At 48.1% G+C, this 12,031-nt stretch overlaps 1 protein-coding gene and 1 non-coding gene across 2 annotated transcripts in view; one reads left to right on the plus strand and one right to left on the minus strand.

The window, feature by feature from the left end:
- Positions 1 to 12,031, minus strand: part of LOC148144770 (uncharacterized) — a 392,813-nt gene that overhangs the window by 132,664 nt on the left and 248,118 nt on the right. The gene's annotated exons all lie outside the window — the stretch shown is intronic.
- On the plus strand, positions 4,953 to 5,042 carry trnap-ugg (transfer RNA proline (anticodon UGG)). Its single transcript is given in 2 exon segments — positions 4,953 to 4,988; positions 5,007 to 5,042. It is a non-coding gene; the product is annotated as a tRNA-Pro (tRNA).

Genomic DNA, 12,031 nt, shown 5'->3' on the forward strand with positions numbered 1-12,031 from the left:
TCATTCAAATCTAATCTAAACTATTCTTAAACTAAATACGTGTGCATATATATCAATATGCCAATCCTTTCAATGCGGCTCACTTCCATGAGAAACTACACTTTTAATTGTGAACATGAGGAAAAAAGCAACCATTTTCCAGGGTGCAAACTGCATACGTGCCAAACTGAGGGAATACACAAGGAAAATAACTAAAAGAGAGATATAAAGTATTTGAGCATCTTTGCAGAATCTGCTCCCTCTCTGGATTCACTCCAGTTGCTACAAGTAAACCTCCCTGGGGGTCAGGCAGCCCTGCATCGGGAAGCACTGGGATGGTCAACTACGACCAGTTTACATGGAGAACACATCTCCACATTAAACAGCCTCGAGGCAAACTTCCCTTCCTTCCACTTAAAGTTCAAGACCCCTCAAAGCGAAATTCCCCAGGTAAGTTCGGAAGAATTTCTTCCAGTTGTTCACTAATCATTTGTATGAGCACTTTGTTAAAGTTTGAATATTGCGAGTTTTGAAAATTAGTGATTCTGAGCGAAATCATAGTTCGAAAAACAGAATGTGGGAATTTAGACAGAGTTTATTTTTGCACATCGACGATAGGTCTGTACAACAGCATATGACACAACAGCAGTGAAGATCTTTTGACGTCATTCTCAAACGTGCCTGCCACACGCCAGATGAAAAGCTGAATACTTCTCTGGAAAAACTGCCGAGCAATGCAGGAGAATGGCACAACGCGTGCGTGTTGGGACCATAACCCAAAAGAGAAACCATTCTCTCCTATTCATTCAACGTCGTCTTTAGCAGCTTTCCCGTATAACGGCGCTCTGTTCTGCACCTTGCCTTCTCATCCGCTTCACAAAAAAGCTTCGACATAAATATTTCACAATGATATACTGGCCCAATGTGCACAGTTGAGGTGACAACCTCTGAGTGGTCTCCTGTTCTCTGCATCCTATGTTGAGGAGGGCAACGCTTGTCACTGGCCACTCGGGTGTCAGAGAGAAGTTTTGAAACAGTGGAGGGAGCCCGGTTCCTGGGGACGGGACAAACAGCAGCAGGGAGACAGATGAGAAGCAGCTGCTCTGGAAACTCTTCGTCACTTACAATTCTTAGAGCAATGTCAAATGTATTTCACACTAAGCAAGTCTCAGCTGGCTCAAGAGATGTGTGGTAGGTCGGGGAATATCCGCTGTTTGGCTTGTTGGTCTCGGGACATGATTCTCAAGTAGAGTCTTTAACTGTTCAGACTTGTGCGCGGTTCTGGATTCAAATCCCAGACGAGGCTGCAATGTCGTCTTTAGCAGCATTCCCGTATAACGGCGCACGGTTGTGCACCTCGCCTTCTCATCTGCTTCCCAAAAAACTTCGACATAAATATTTCACGTTGATATACAGGCCCAGTATGCACAGTTTAGATGACACTCTCGTGGAGGTCTGCGGGGTCTTCTCCTGTTCTCTGTACCCTATGTTGAGGAGGGCAAGGCTTGTCACTGGTCACTCCGGTGTCAGAGAAAAGTTTAGAAAGAAAACGGTTTAATTTTCTGCCAGTAGAGAGGGCCCTGTTCCTGGGGACGGGCAAACGGCAGCTGAGAGACAGAATGAGAAGCAGCTGTTCATAGAGTCATAGAGATGTACAGCATGGAAACAGACCCTTCGGTCCAAACCCGTCCATGCCGACCAGATATCCCACCCCAATCTAGTCCCACCTGCCAGCACCCGGCCCATATCCCTCCAAACCCTTCCTATTCATATATCCAACCAAACGCCTCTTAAATGTTGCAATTGTACCAGCCTCCGCCACTTTCTCTGGCAGCTCATTCCATGCACGCACCACCCTCTGCGTGAAAATGTTGCCCCTTAGGTCTCTTTTATATCTTTTCCCTCTCACCCTAAATCTATGCCCTCTAGTTCTTGACTCCCCGACCCCAGGGAAAAGACTTTGCCTATTTATCATATCCATGCCCCTCATAATTTTGTAAACCTCCATAAAGTCACCCTTCAGCCTCCGACGTTGCAGAGAAAACAGCCCCAGTCTGTTCAATGTCAACAATACTTCACTCTGAGCAAGACTCAGCTGGTTTAAGAGGTAGCGTGGGGGTGTCTTGCTGTCTGGCTCGTTGGTCTAGGGGTATGATTCTCGCTTTGGGTTTTCGTCGACGCAGATTTGCAAGAGATCCCGGACGAGCCCGCGTTTCATGACTTGTGCAAAAGTGCCTCTTCCATTTTCTCAAAAAGCACCTTCGTTAAACGAGGTTGGGCTCCCTGGCGTACCAATGGGACAGAAAGCAGCGAAGTGAAATGATTGGAGATAGCGTTGAATAGGTTGACGTGAGTGTTGCGGTGTTTGAGGGATGTCAGCGATGAGGGTGGGTTGGAAATTTGGGACAGCTCTCTTCGGAGAACAGAAGTTTGAAATCTGGCCCGATTGAAGCTTTCCAAGTTACGCGAAGTCGAGACAGAGAAAGTAATGCAGTCAAAATGCTCCCACGCCTGAAAGGATCGGCAACGATTCGGCGGAGATTTAAAGTCATGAGGAAAAGAACCAAAAGTGACATCAGGGAGAACGCTTTCGTACAGGGAGTGGTTGGGGTCAGTAAATTCCTAACTGACACTGACAAAGAGGCAGATTCATGAGACGCAAACGGGAATCCGGTGGTCATGTTTAAAGTAACAATGTGCAGAATTACATGGAGAAGGCAAGAGAATGATACGAATAGAGACCCACGTTTACTTACTGTGTCGACCCAGCAGAGCGAAGGTGGGCCGCATGGCGTCTATTCAGAGTGAAATCACAGTTCGACCAACAGAATGTGGGAAGTTAGAAAAAGTTTATATTTACACAGCCTCCATACGTCTGCGCAACACCATATAAGACGACAGCAGTGGAGATCTTTGCCAACAGTCTCGTCAGACGAAAGGCTAAAGGGACCTGTGGAAAACGGCGCCGTGCGTAAGAGCAGAGTGGCGCAGCGGGAGCGTGCTGGGCCCATAACCCAGAGGTCGATGGATCGAAACCATCCTCTGCTATTGTTCAGTGTCTCCTTGAGCGACTTTCCATTGCGATGGGACTCCGTTCGGCATCTTGCCTTTCAAAAGACTGTCTGAATGGCCCCTATCATACCATATCGTTTGGCGAAACTCACACCGTTCAAGTGACCGGCTTTTGGAGGTCTGAGTAGTCTTCTCCTGTTCTTCGTTGGTTTCCTATAAACTGAACCGCAAAACCATTTCTCTGAGATGCCAATGAGCTGATAAAGTTGAAACGCATGCCTTGTGGTTTCGTGCCTTCCCTGCAGTAATTCGCCACGCCGGTTCCGACGTGAATGACAAGCAGATGTTCTGGAAACTCTTTGCTGCTTGCAATTCTTGGAGCAAAGTGGAATGTATTTCACACTGAGCAAGTTTCAGCTGGCTCAGAGTCTCCAGTGTACATTGCTCTCTTTCCCGCCAGCTCAGAAGAGAACAATAGGAGGGACAAAGGAGTGAACAACGATCCGTGTGGGAGGGTGAATAACTGTTAATGGAGAGCGTTCGTGGCTAACAATAAGTAGTGTGTCGTAGCAGACTATGTGATAACAAGGGGCTCGTATGTGTGTGGTAGGGGTCAAGGATATGGGGGATTTCAGGCCCTAAAGTCGTGCAACTCGATCTTGAAGACCGGAGGGCTGTAGGGTTTTGAATTGGAATATGAGGCGTTGTTCTTCCATCTGGAGCTGAGCTTTGCTGGAGCACTGCTGCAAGCCTGAGACAGAGATTTTGGCCAGGGAACAGGGTGGCGTGTTAAAGTGGCAGGAAAGCAGAAGCTCAGGGCCTCTATTTGCGGGCAGAACCGAGATGTTCTGCGAAGCAGTCACCCAGTTTATACTTCATGCTCTGTTGGGGAAACGACACTATGATAAGCGAATGCAGTAGACTAGGTTGCGGCAAATGTGCAGGTGAAGTGCTGCTTCACCTGGAAGATATGTTCGAGCCTGGAAGGATATTCAGGAGGGAGCAGGTAAATTGTGCTTCTGAGTGAAATCACGGTTCGTAAAAACAGAATGTGGCAATTTAGACCGAGTTAATATTTGCTTGTGGGCGATATGTCTGCCGGTGCGTGATGGGAGCATAACCCAGAAGGGAAACCATCTTTCCTATTCACTCAATGTTGTCTTGAGCAGCTTGTTGTGCACCTCGCCTTCTCATCTGCTTTCCAAAAATCTTCGACGTAAATATTTCACATTGATATACTGGCCCAAAATGCACAGTTGAGATGACACACTCGTGGAGGACTGCGGGGTCTTCTCCTGTTCTCTGTACCCTATGTTGAGGAGGGTAATGCTTGTCACTCCGGTGTCAGAGAAAAGTTTAGAAAGAAAACGGTTTAATTTTCTGCCAGTAGAGAGGGCCCTGTTCCTGGGGACGGGCAAACGGCAGCTGAGAGACAGAATGAGAAGCAGCTGTTCATAGAGTCATAGAGATGTACAGCATGGAAACAGACCCTTCGGTCCAACCCGTCCATGCCGACCAGATATCCCACCCCAATCTAGTCCCACCTGCCAGCACCCGGCCCATATACCTCCAAACCCTTCCTATTCATATATCCATCCAAACGCCACTTAAATGTTGCATTTGTACCAGCCTCGGCCACTTTCTCTGGCAGCTCATTCCATGCACGCACTGCCCTCTGCGTGAAAATGTTGCCGCTTAGGTCTCTTTTATATCTTTCCCCTCTCACCCTAAATCTATGCCCTCTAGTTCTTGATTCCCCGACCCCAGGGAAAAGACTTTGCCTATTTATCCTATCCATGCCCCTCATAATTTTGTAAACCTCCATAAAGTCACCCTTCAGCCTCCGACGTTGCAGAGAAAACAGCCCCAGCCTGTTCAATGTCAACTATACTTCACTCTGAGCAAGACTCAGCTGGTTCAAGAGGTAGAGTGGGGGTGGGGTGGAAGCGCGCTTGCTGTCTGGCTCGTTGGTCTAGTGGTATGATTCTCGCTTTGGGTCTTCGTCGACGCAGATTTGCGAGAGGTCCCGGGTTCAAATCCCGGACGAGCCCGCGTTTTATGCCTTGTGCAAAAGTGCCTCTTCCATTTTCTCAAAAAGTACGTTCGTTAAACGAGGTTGGGCTCCCTGGAGAACCAATGGGACAGAAAGCAGCGAAGTGTAATGATTGGAGATAGCGTTGAATAGGTTGACGTGAGTGTTGCGGTGTTTGAGGGATGTCAGCGATGAGGGTGGATTGGAAATTTGGGACAGCTCTCTTCGGAGAACCGAAGTTTGAAATCTGGCCCCATTGAAGCTTTCCAAGTTACGCGAAGTCGAGACAGAGAAAGTAATGTAGTCAAAATGCTCCCACGCCTGAAAGGATCGGCAACGATTCGGCGGAGATTTAAAGTCATGAGGAAAAGAACCAAAAGTGACATTAGGGCGAACGCTTTCGTACAGGGAGTGATTGGGGTCAGTAAATCCCTAACTGACACTGACAAAGAGGCAGATTCATGAGACGCAAACGGGAATCCGGTGGTCATGTTTAAAGTAACAATGCGCAGAATTACATGGAGAAGGCAAGAGAATGATACGAATAGAGACCCACGTTTACTTACTGTGTCGACCCAGCAGAGCGAAGGTGGGCCGCATGGCGTCTATTCAGAGTGAAATCACAGTTCGACCAACAGAATGTGGGAAGTTAGAAAAAGTTTATATTTACACAGCCTCCATACGTCTGCGCAACACCATATAAGACGACAGCAGTGGAGATCTTTGACAACAGTCTCGTCAGACGAAAGGCTGAAGGGACCTGTGGAAAACGGCGCTGCGCGTACAAGCGGAGTGGCGCAGCGGGAGCGTGCTGGCCCATAACCCAGAGGTCGATGGATCAAAACCATCCTCTGCTATTGTTCACTGTCTCCTTGAGCGACTTGCCTTTGCGATGGGACTCCGTTCGGCATCTTGCCTTTCAAAAGACTTCCTGACTGTCTGAATGCCCCGTATCATACCATATAGTATGGCGAAACTCACACCGTTCAAGTGACCGGCTTTTGGAGGTCTGAGTAGTCTTCTCCTGTTCTTCGTTGGTTTCCTATGAACTGAACCGCAAAACCACTTCTCTGAGATGCCAATGAGCTGATAAAGTTGAAACGCATGCCTTGTGGTTTCGTGCCTTCCCTGCAGTAATTCGCCACGCCGGTTCCGACGTGAATGACAAGCAGATGTTCTGGAAACTCTTTGCTGCTTGCAATTCTTGGAGCAAAGTGGAATGTATTTCACACTGAGCAAGTTTCAGCTGGTTCAGAGTCTCCAGTGTACATTGCTCTCTTTCCCGCCAGCTCAGAGAGAGAACAATAGGAGGGACAAAGGAATGAATAACGATCCGTGTGGGAGGGTGAATAACTGTTAATGGAGAGCGTTCGTGGCTAACAATAAGTAGTGTGTCGTAGCAGACTATGTGATAACAAGGGGCTCGTATGTGTGTGGTAGGGGTCAAGGATATGGGGGATTTCAGGCCCTAAAGTCGTGCAACTCGATCTTGAAGACCGGAGGGCTGTAGGGTTTTGAAGTGAAATATGAGGCGTTGTTCTTCCATCTGGAGCTGAGCTTTGCTGGAGCACTGCTGCAAGCCTGAGACAGAGATTTTGGCCAGGGAACAGGGTGGCGTGTTAAAGTGGCAGGTAAGCAGAAGCTCAGGTCCGTTTTTTGCGGGCAGAACCGAGGTGTTCTGCGAAGCAGTCATCCAGATTATACTTCATGCTCGGTTGGGGACACGACACTATGAGCGGCGAATGCAGGAGACGAGGTTGCGGCAAATGTGCAGGTGAAGTGCTGCTTCACCTGGAAGATATATTCGAGCCTGGAAGGATATTCAGTAGGGAGCGGGTAAATTGTGCTTCTGAGTGAAATCACGGTTCGTAAAAACAGAATGTGGCAATTTAGACCGAGTTAATATTTGCTTGTGGGCGATATGTCTGCCGGTGCGTGATGGGAGCATAACCCAGAAGGGAAACCATCTTTCCTATTCACTCAATGTTGTCTTTAGCAGCTTGTTGTGCACCTCGCCTTCTCATCTGCTTTCCAAAAATCTTCGACGTAAATATTTCACATTGATATACTGGCCCAAAATGCACAGTTGAGATGACACACTCGTGGAGGTCTGCGGGGTCTTCTCCTGTTCTCTGTACCCTATGTTGAGGAGGGTAATGCTTGTCACTGGTCACTCCGGTGTCAGAGAAAAGTTTAGAAAGAAAAAGGTTTAATTTTCTGCCAGTAGAGAGGGCCCTGTTCCTGGGGACGGGCAAACGGCAGCTCAGAGACAGAATGAGAAGCAGCTGTTCATAGAGTCATAGAGATGTACAGCATGGAAACAGACCCTTCGGTCCAACCCGTCCATGCCGACCAGATATCCCACCCCAATCTAGTCCCACCTGCCAGCACCCGGCCCATATACCTCCAAACCCTTCCTATTCATATATCCATCCAAACGCCACTTAAATGTTGCATTTGTACCAGCCTCCGCCACTTTCTCTGGCAGCTCATTCCATGCACGCACTACCCTCTGCATGAAAATGTTGCCGCTTAGGTCTCTTTTATATCTTTCCCCTCTCACCCTAAATCTATGCCCTCTAGTTCACTCAATGTTGTCTTTAGCAGCTTGTTGTGCACCTCGCCTTCTCATCTGCTTCCCAAAAAACTTCGACGTAAATATTTCACATTGATATACTGGCCCAATGTGCACAGTTGAGATGACACACTCGTGGAGGTCTGCGGGGTATTCTCCTGTTCTCTGTCCCCTATGTTGAGGAGGGCAATGCTTGTCACTGGTCACTCTGGTGTCAGCTGATAAAGCTGAAACGCATGCCTTGTGGTTTCCTACCTTCCCTGCAGTAATTCGCCACGCCGGTTCGTACGTGAATGACAACATGATCAGCATGTCAGTCACTGTGTCACCATTCAGACACAGTCCCTTAGTATTCGGACAGATATCACTGATTGTGAATCACCTCAGAAAGAGACAAGTGGCAGAGAGTCGCCGTGGACACGATGGGCTGGACCGCCTCTGTCGGCGGGAGAACGATGGTACGTGTTTATGCCGTCCCGCTGCCTGTCTATGGGACAGAGAGGCTGTGGGAGCGACAATGGTTCATTTAACCGTCCCTTCCGTGTTGGACTGCCTGCAGTCCCGCAGCTCAGGGCCGTGGGGATGACTCTCAGTGAGTGAAGGTTTCACTCGGATTCTCTTCATCTGGGGCACTTGGGCTCAGATGTTAACTGCTGCGCGGTCGCAGCGATGAAAGCGATGCCCACTTTGCGAAAGATTTTCTGTAAGATTGCTGCGTGAAGACGAATTTTGAACACCAAGCAGACTGCACAACAATGTACTCATATGAATCTATTTGAGGGAAGAGTCCTCGGTGTCCATTTCTCTCTGCCCCGCCAGCACAGCATCTTTCTATCTCTCCGATAACAGACGTTTGGAGGAAATTCACAATCAAAGTTACTCACTTCCCACTCATTAGATTACTTACAGTGTGGAAACAGGCCCTTCGGCCCAACAAGTCCACACTGACCCGCCGAAGCCCAACTCACCCATACCCCTATATTTACCCCTTACCTAACACTACGGGGAATTTAGCATGGCCAATTCACCTGACCTGCACATCTTTGGACTGTGGGAAGAAACCGGAGCACCCGGAGGAAACCCACGCAGACACGGTGAGAACCTGCAAACTCCACACAGTCAGTCGCCTGAGGCGGGAATTTAACCCAGGTCTCTAGCGCTGTGAGGCAGCAGTGCTAACCACTGTGCCACCGTGCCGCCCACAAAGTGTAAGTGATACCTCTCACCCCAAGGGATTGGAAGTTAAAAAGCAGAAGAGCGAATGGACTCTTCCCTCCCTCCAGAAAAGCGGACAAGTAGAAACAAATTGGTTTAATTATCCGCCAGTGGAGATAGCCCAGTTCCTGGGGATGAGACAAACATCAGCGCCCCGGGGACAGCATGACAAGCAGATGTTCTGGAAACACTTTGCTGCTTGCAATTCTTGGAGCAATGTGGAGTGTATTTCACACCGAGCAAGTTTCAGCTGGCTCAGAGTCTCTAGTGTACATTGTTCTCTGAGTTTATATTTGCACATCGGCGACATGTCTGCACAACAGCACATGACACTACAGCAGTGAAGATCTTTTGACGTCATTCTCGAACATGCAAGTCGCACGCCAGATGGAAAGCTGAATACTTCTCTGGAAAAGCTACCGTGCAATGCAGGAGAATGGCACAACGGGTGCATGCTGGGATCATAACCCAGAAGCGAAACCATTTTCTCCGACTCACTTAATGTCTTTAGTAGCTTTCCCGTATAACGGCGCTCTGTTCTTTTCCTTGCCATGTCATTTGTTTCCCAAAACTTCGGGTATCTGAGCTCAATATATCACATCGATCCACAAGTCAAATTTACACAGTTGCGCTGGCACCCTTGTGGAGCTCTGAGTTGTCTTGTCCTGTTCTCTGTCGGTGTGTCCTGATCTCGTGTGAAACCTCTGCTCTCAGATGGCAATGAACCGGTGAAGTTGAAACACATGACTTGCTGTTTTAGTCCATTGCCCGCAGTAAAGAAACCAACGATGTAACAAAAGACTTCCTGCAGGATTGTTGTGTTAAGACAAATTCTGAACACCAAGCAGGCTGCACAAAAATGTACCCATATCAATTTACCTGAGGGAAGAGTCTCCGGTGTCCATTTCTCTCTGTCCCGACAGCACAGCATCTTTCTATCTCTCCGTTAACAGGACCTTTGGAACAAGTTCAAAGTTGCCCATTTCCTACGCATGACTGTAACTGACTTCTCCTGCCTCACGGAATAGTGTGAGAGAGCAGAAGAGTGAATGGGCTCTGCCTTCCACCAGCACAGCTTGCAAGTAGAAACGAAATGGTTCAATTATCCACCAGTGGAGACAGCCCGAATCCTGGGGACGGGACAAACAGCAGCGTCCTGGGAGCAGGGAGACAGATTGAGAAGCAGATGTTCTTGAAACACTTCCCTACTTGCAATTCTGGGAGCAATGCACAATGTATTTCGTACTGAGCAAGTCTCAGCTGCTTCCGGAGGTGGCTGCACCCATGGCTGGTGGCTCGTTAGTCTGGGATATGATTCTAGCTTTGGGTCTTCGAGCATATGCAGCCGTGTGAGAATTCCCGGGTTCCAAACCCAGGCGAACCATCATTCCTTAAATTGACCTGAGCAAAAATACCTGATGAATTTTATCAAAAAGCCGCTTAATTAAATAAGATCGGACTGCCTGAATTAGGGACGGCACAGAGCTGCCATTGCAGTGAACACGGCGAAGGGAAACACTTGTTCAAAGTGAAAACAAGTATTGCAGATTTTTCGCCCGCGCAATCCGAGTCTGAATGAATCCTCTACCTGTATTACGCTCAATTCTGAGGGTGACACTTCAGGAAGCGGGGAAGTGAAGTGATTGCAGACAGCGCTGAACAGGTACCGTCCTGAGGAATGTCAGCAATGAAGGGAGATTGGAAAGTTTGGGGCAGCTCTCTTTGGAGAACAGAGGGCTGAAAGCTGGTCTGATTGAAGTTTCCACGTCATGAGGGTTTTAGACAGAGGAAATAATGCCGTGAAAATGCTCCCAGGCCTGAAAGGATCGAGAACGATTTGGCAGAGATTTAAAATCATCAGGAAAATAAGTAAAAGTTACATTAGGAAGACCGTTTTCACACAGGGAGTGGGGTCAGTAAGTCGCTGTCTGACAGTGACAAAGAGGCAGATTCAATGGACACAAAAGGGAATTCGGTGGGCACGTTCAATGTAACAATGTGCAGATTTACAGGGAGAAGGCGACAGAATGAGACACTTATTTACATATTGTGTTGAACCAGCAGAGCTAAGGTGGGCTGCGTCGCCTCAGTCTGCGCTGTCACACATTTCGTGATTCTGAGTGAAATCGGAGTTGGACCAACAGAACGTAGGAAATTTGACAACGGGTATATTCTGCCAACCAGGATACTCCATCACAGCAATGAAGGTGTTTTGACATCATTCTCGAAGTTACATGCCACAATGCAGATTCAAAACCGAGTATTCCTTTGAATCAGGGAGTAATTTGTTTACAGTTATTCAGTTGAGTTGAGCGGAGTTGCGCATTGGGAGCCACTCCAGTTGATAGGTCGAAGCCGTTTTCTCCTGTGTGATAGTCCCACCAGCACTCCAATTTGCTGTGCTTCCAGTCAGTAGATGCAGATTACTATCCCATACTGATACACTGGCCACGATGACCCAGCTGTGGTGAGAAGCTTGTGAAGGTCTGAGTGCTCTTCTCCTGTTCTCTGTCGGCCTGTTATGATCCGAATCATCAAACGTCTCTTCTCCGAGATAGGAATAAACTGGTGAAGGCGAAACACATCAGTTGCGGTGTGTCCCATGTGCAGGAGGCCCTGCAGTAATTCCCCACGCGGTTTCACACAGCAGCATCCTCTCGGTGAATTACACTTGGGAAAAAAAAAGGTTGAACCAAATCAGTGTCCGCCAGTGGATTTTACTGACACCGTTTATAAAATTCAGGCTCACCGTTAATTTGGAGAGGGGCCGTCAGACTGTAGTTTCCGCTCCTCCTGTTGAATAAAGATAATTTCAACTGTGTCCAGTGAGAGGCCGTTGGTGGGAAACATTTCTATCTGAACTCGCTGTCACTCTGCTATAACAGGATGAGCTGGGACCTCCTGATAGATTGAAACACAAAGCTGGGAATCTCTAGATTATGTTGTGGAAGTCTCGGTATAACTAAACAAAGCGGCTGTGTGTTTAAATCGCGTGATCAACAGTTTGTGTTTTACTTCTCACATTGCGGGGAGCTGAGCATTTACCCAAACAATGGGCACACCACCTCCCTGACACACTGTTCACAAATCAAACTGACAGCAAAGCTTCACGTGTGTGATCGAAAGTTTCCGGAAAGAAGTAAATGCACTCCTTCCTTGGTTTGAAACACTGAGCCTGACGTGTTTTGAAAACGTGAGTCAGACGCGCTACCATTGCG

Source organism: Chiloscyllium plagiosum, unplaced genomic scaffold, assembly GCF_037043375.1.
Source record: "Chiloscyllium plagiosum isolate Xiang-an unplaced genomic scaffold, Cpla_swu_hap1 HiC_scaffold_27, whole genome shotgun sequence".
Lineage (NCBI taxonomy): Eukaryota > Metazoa > Chordata > Chondrichthyes > Orectolobiformes > Hemiscylliidae > Chiloscyllium > Chiloscyllium plagiosum.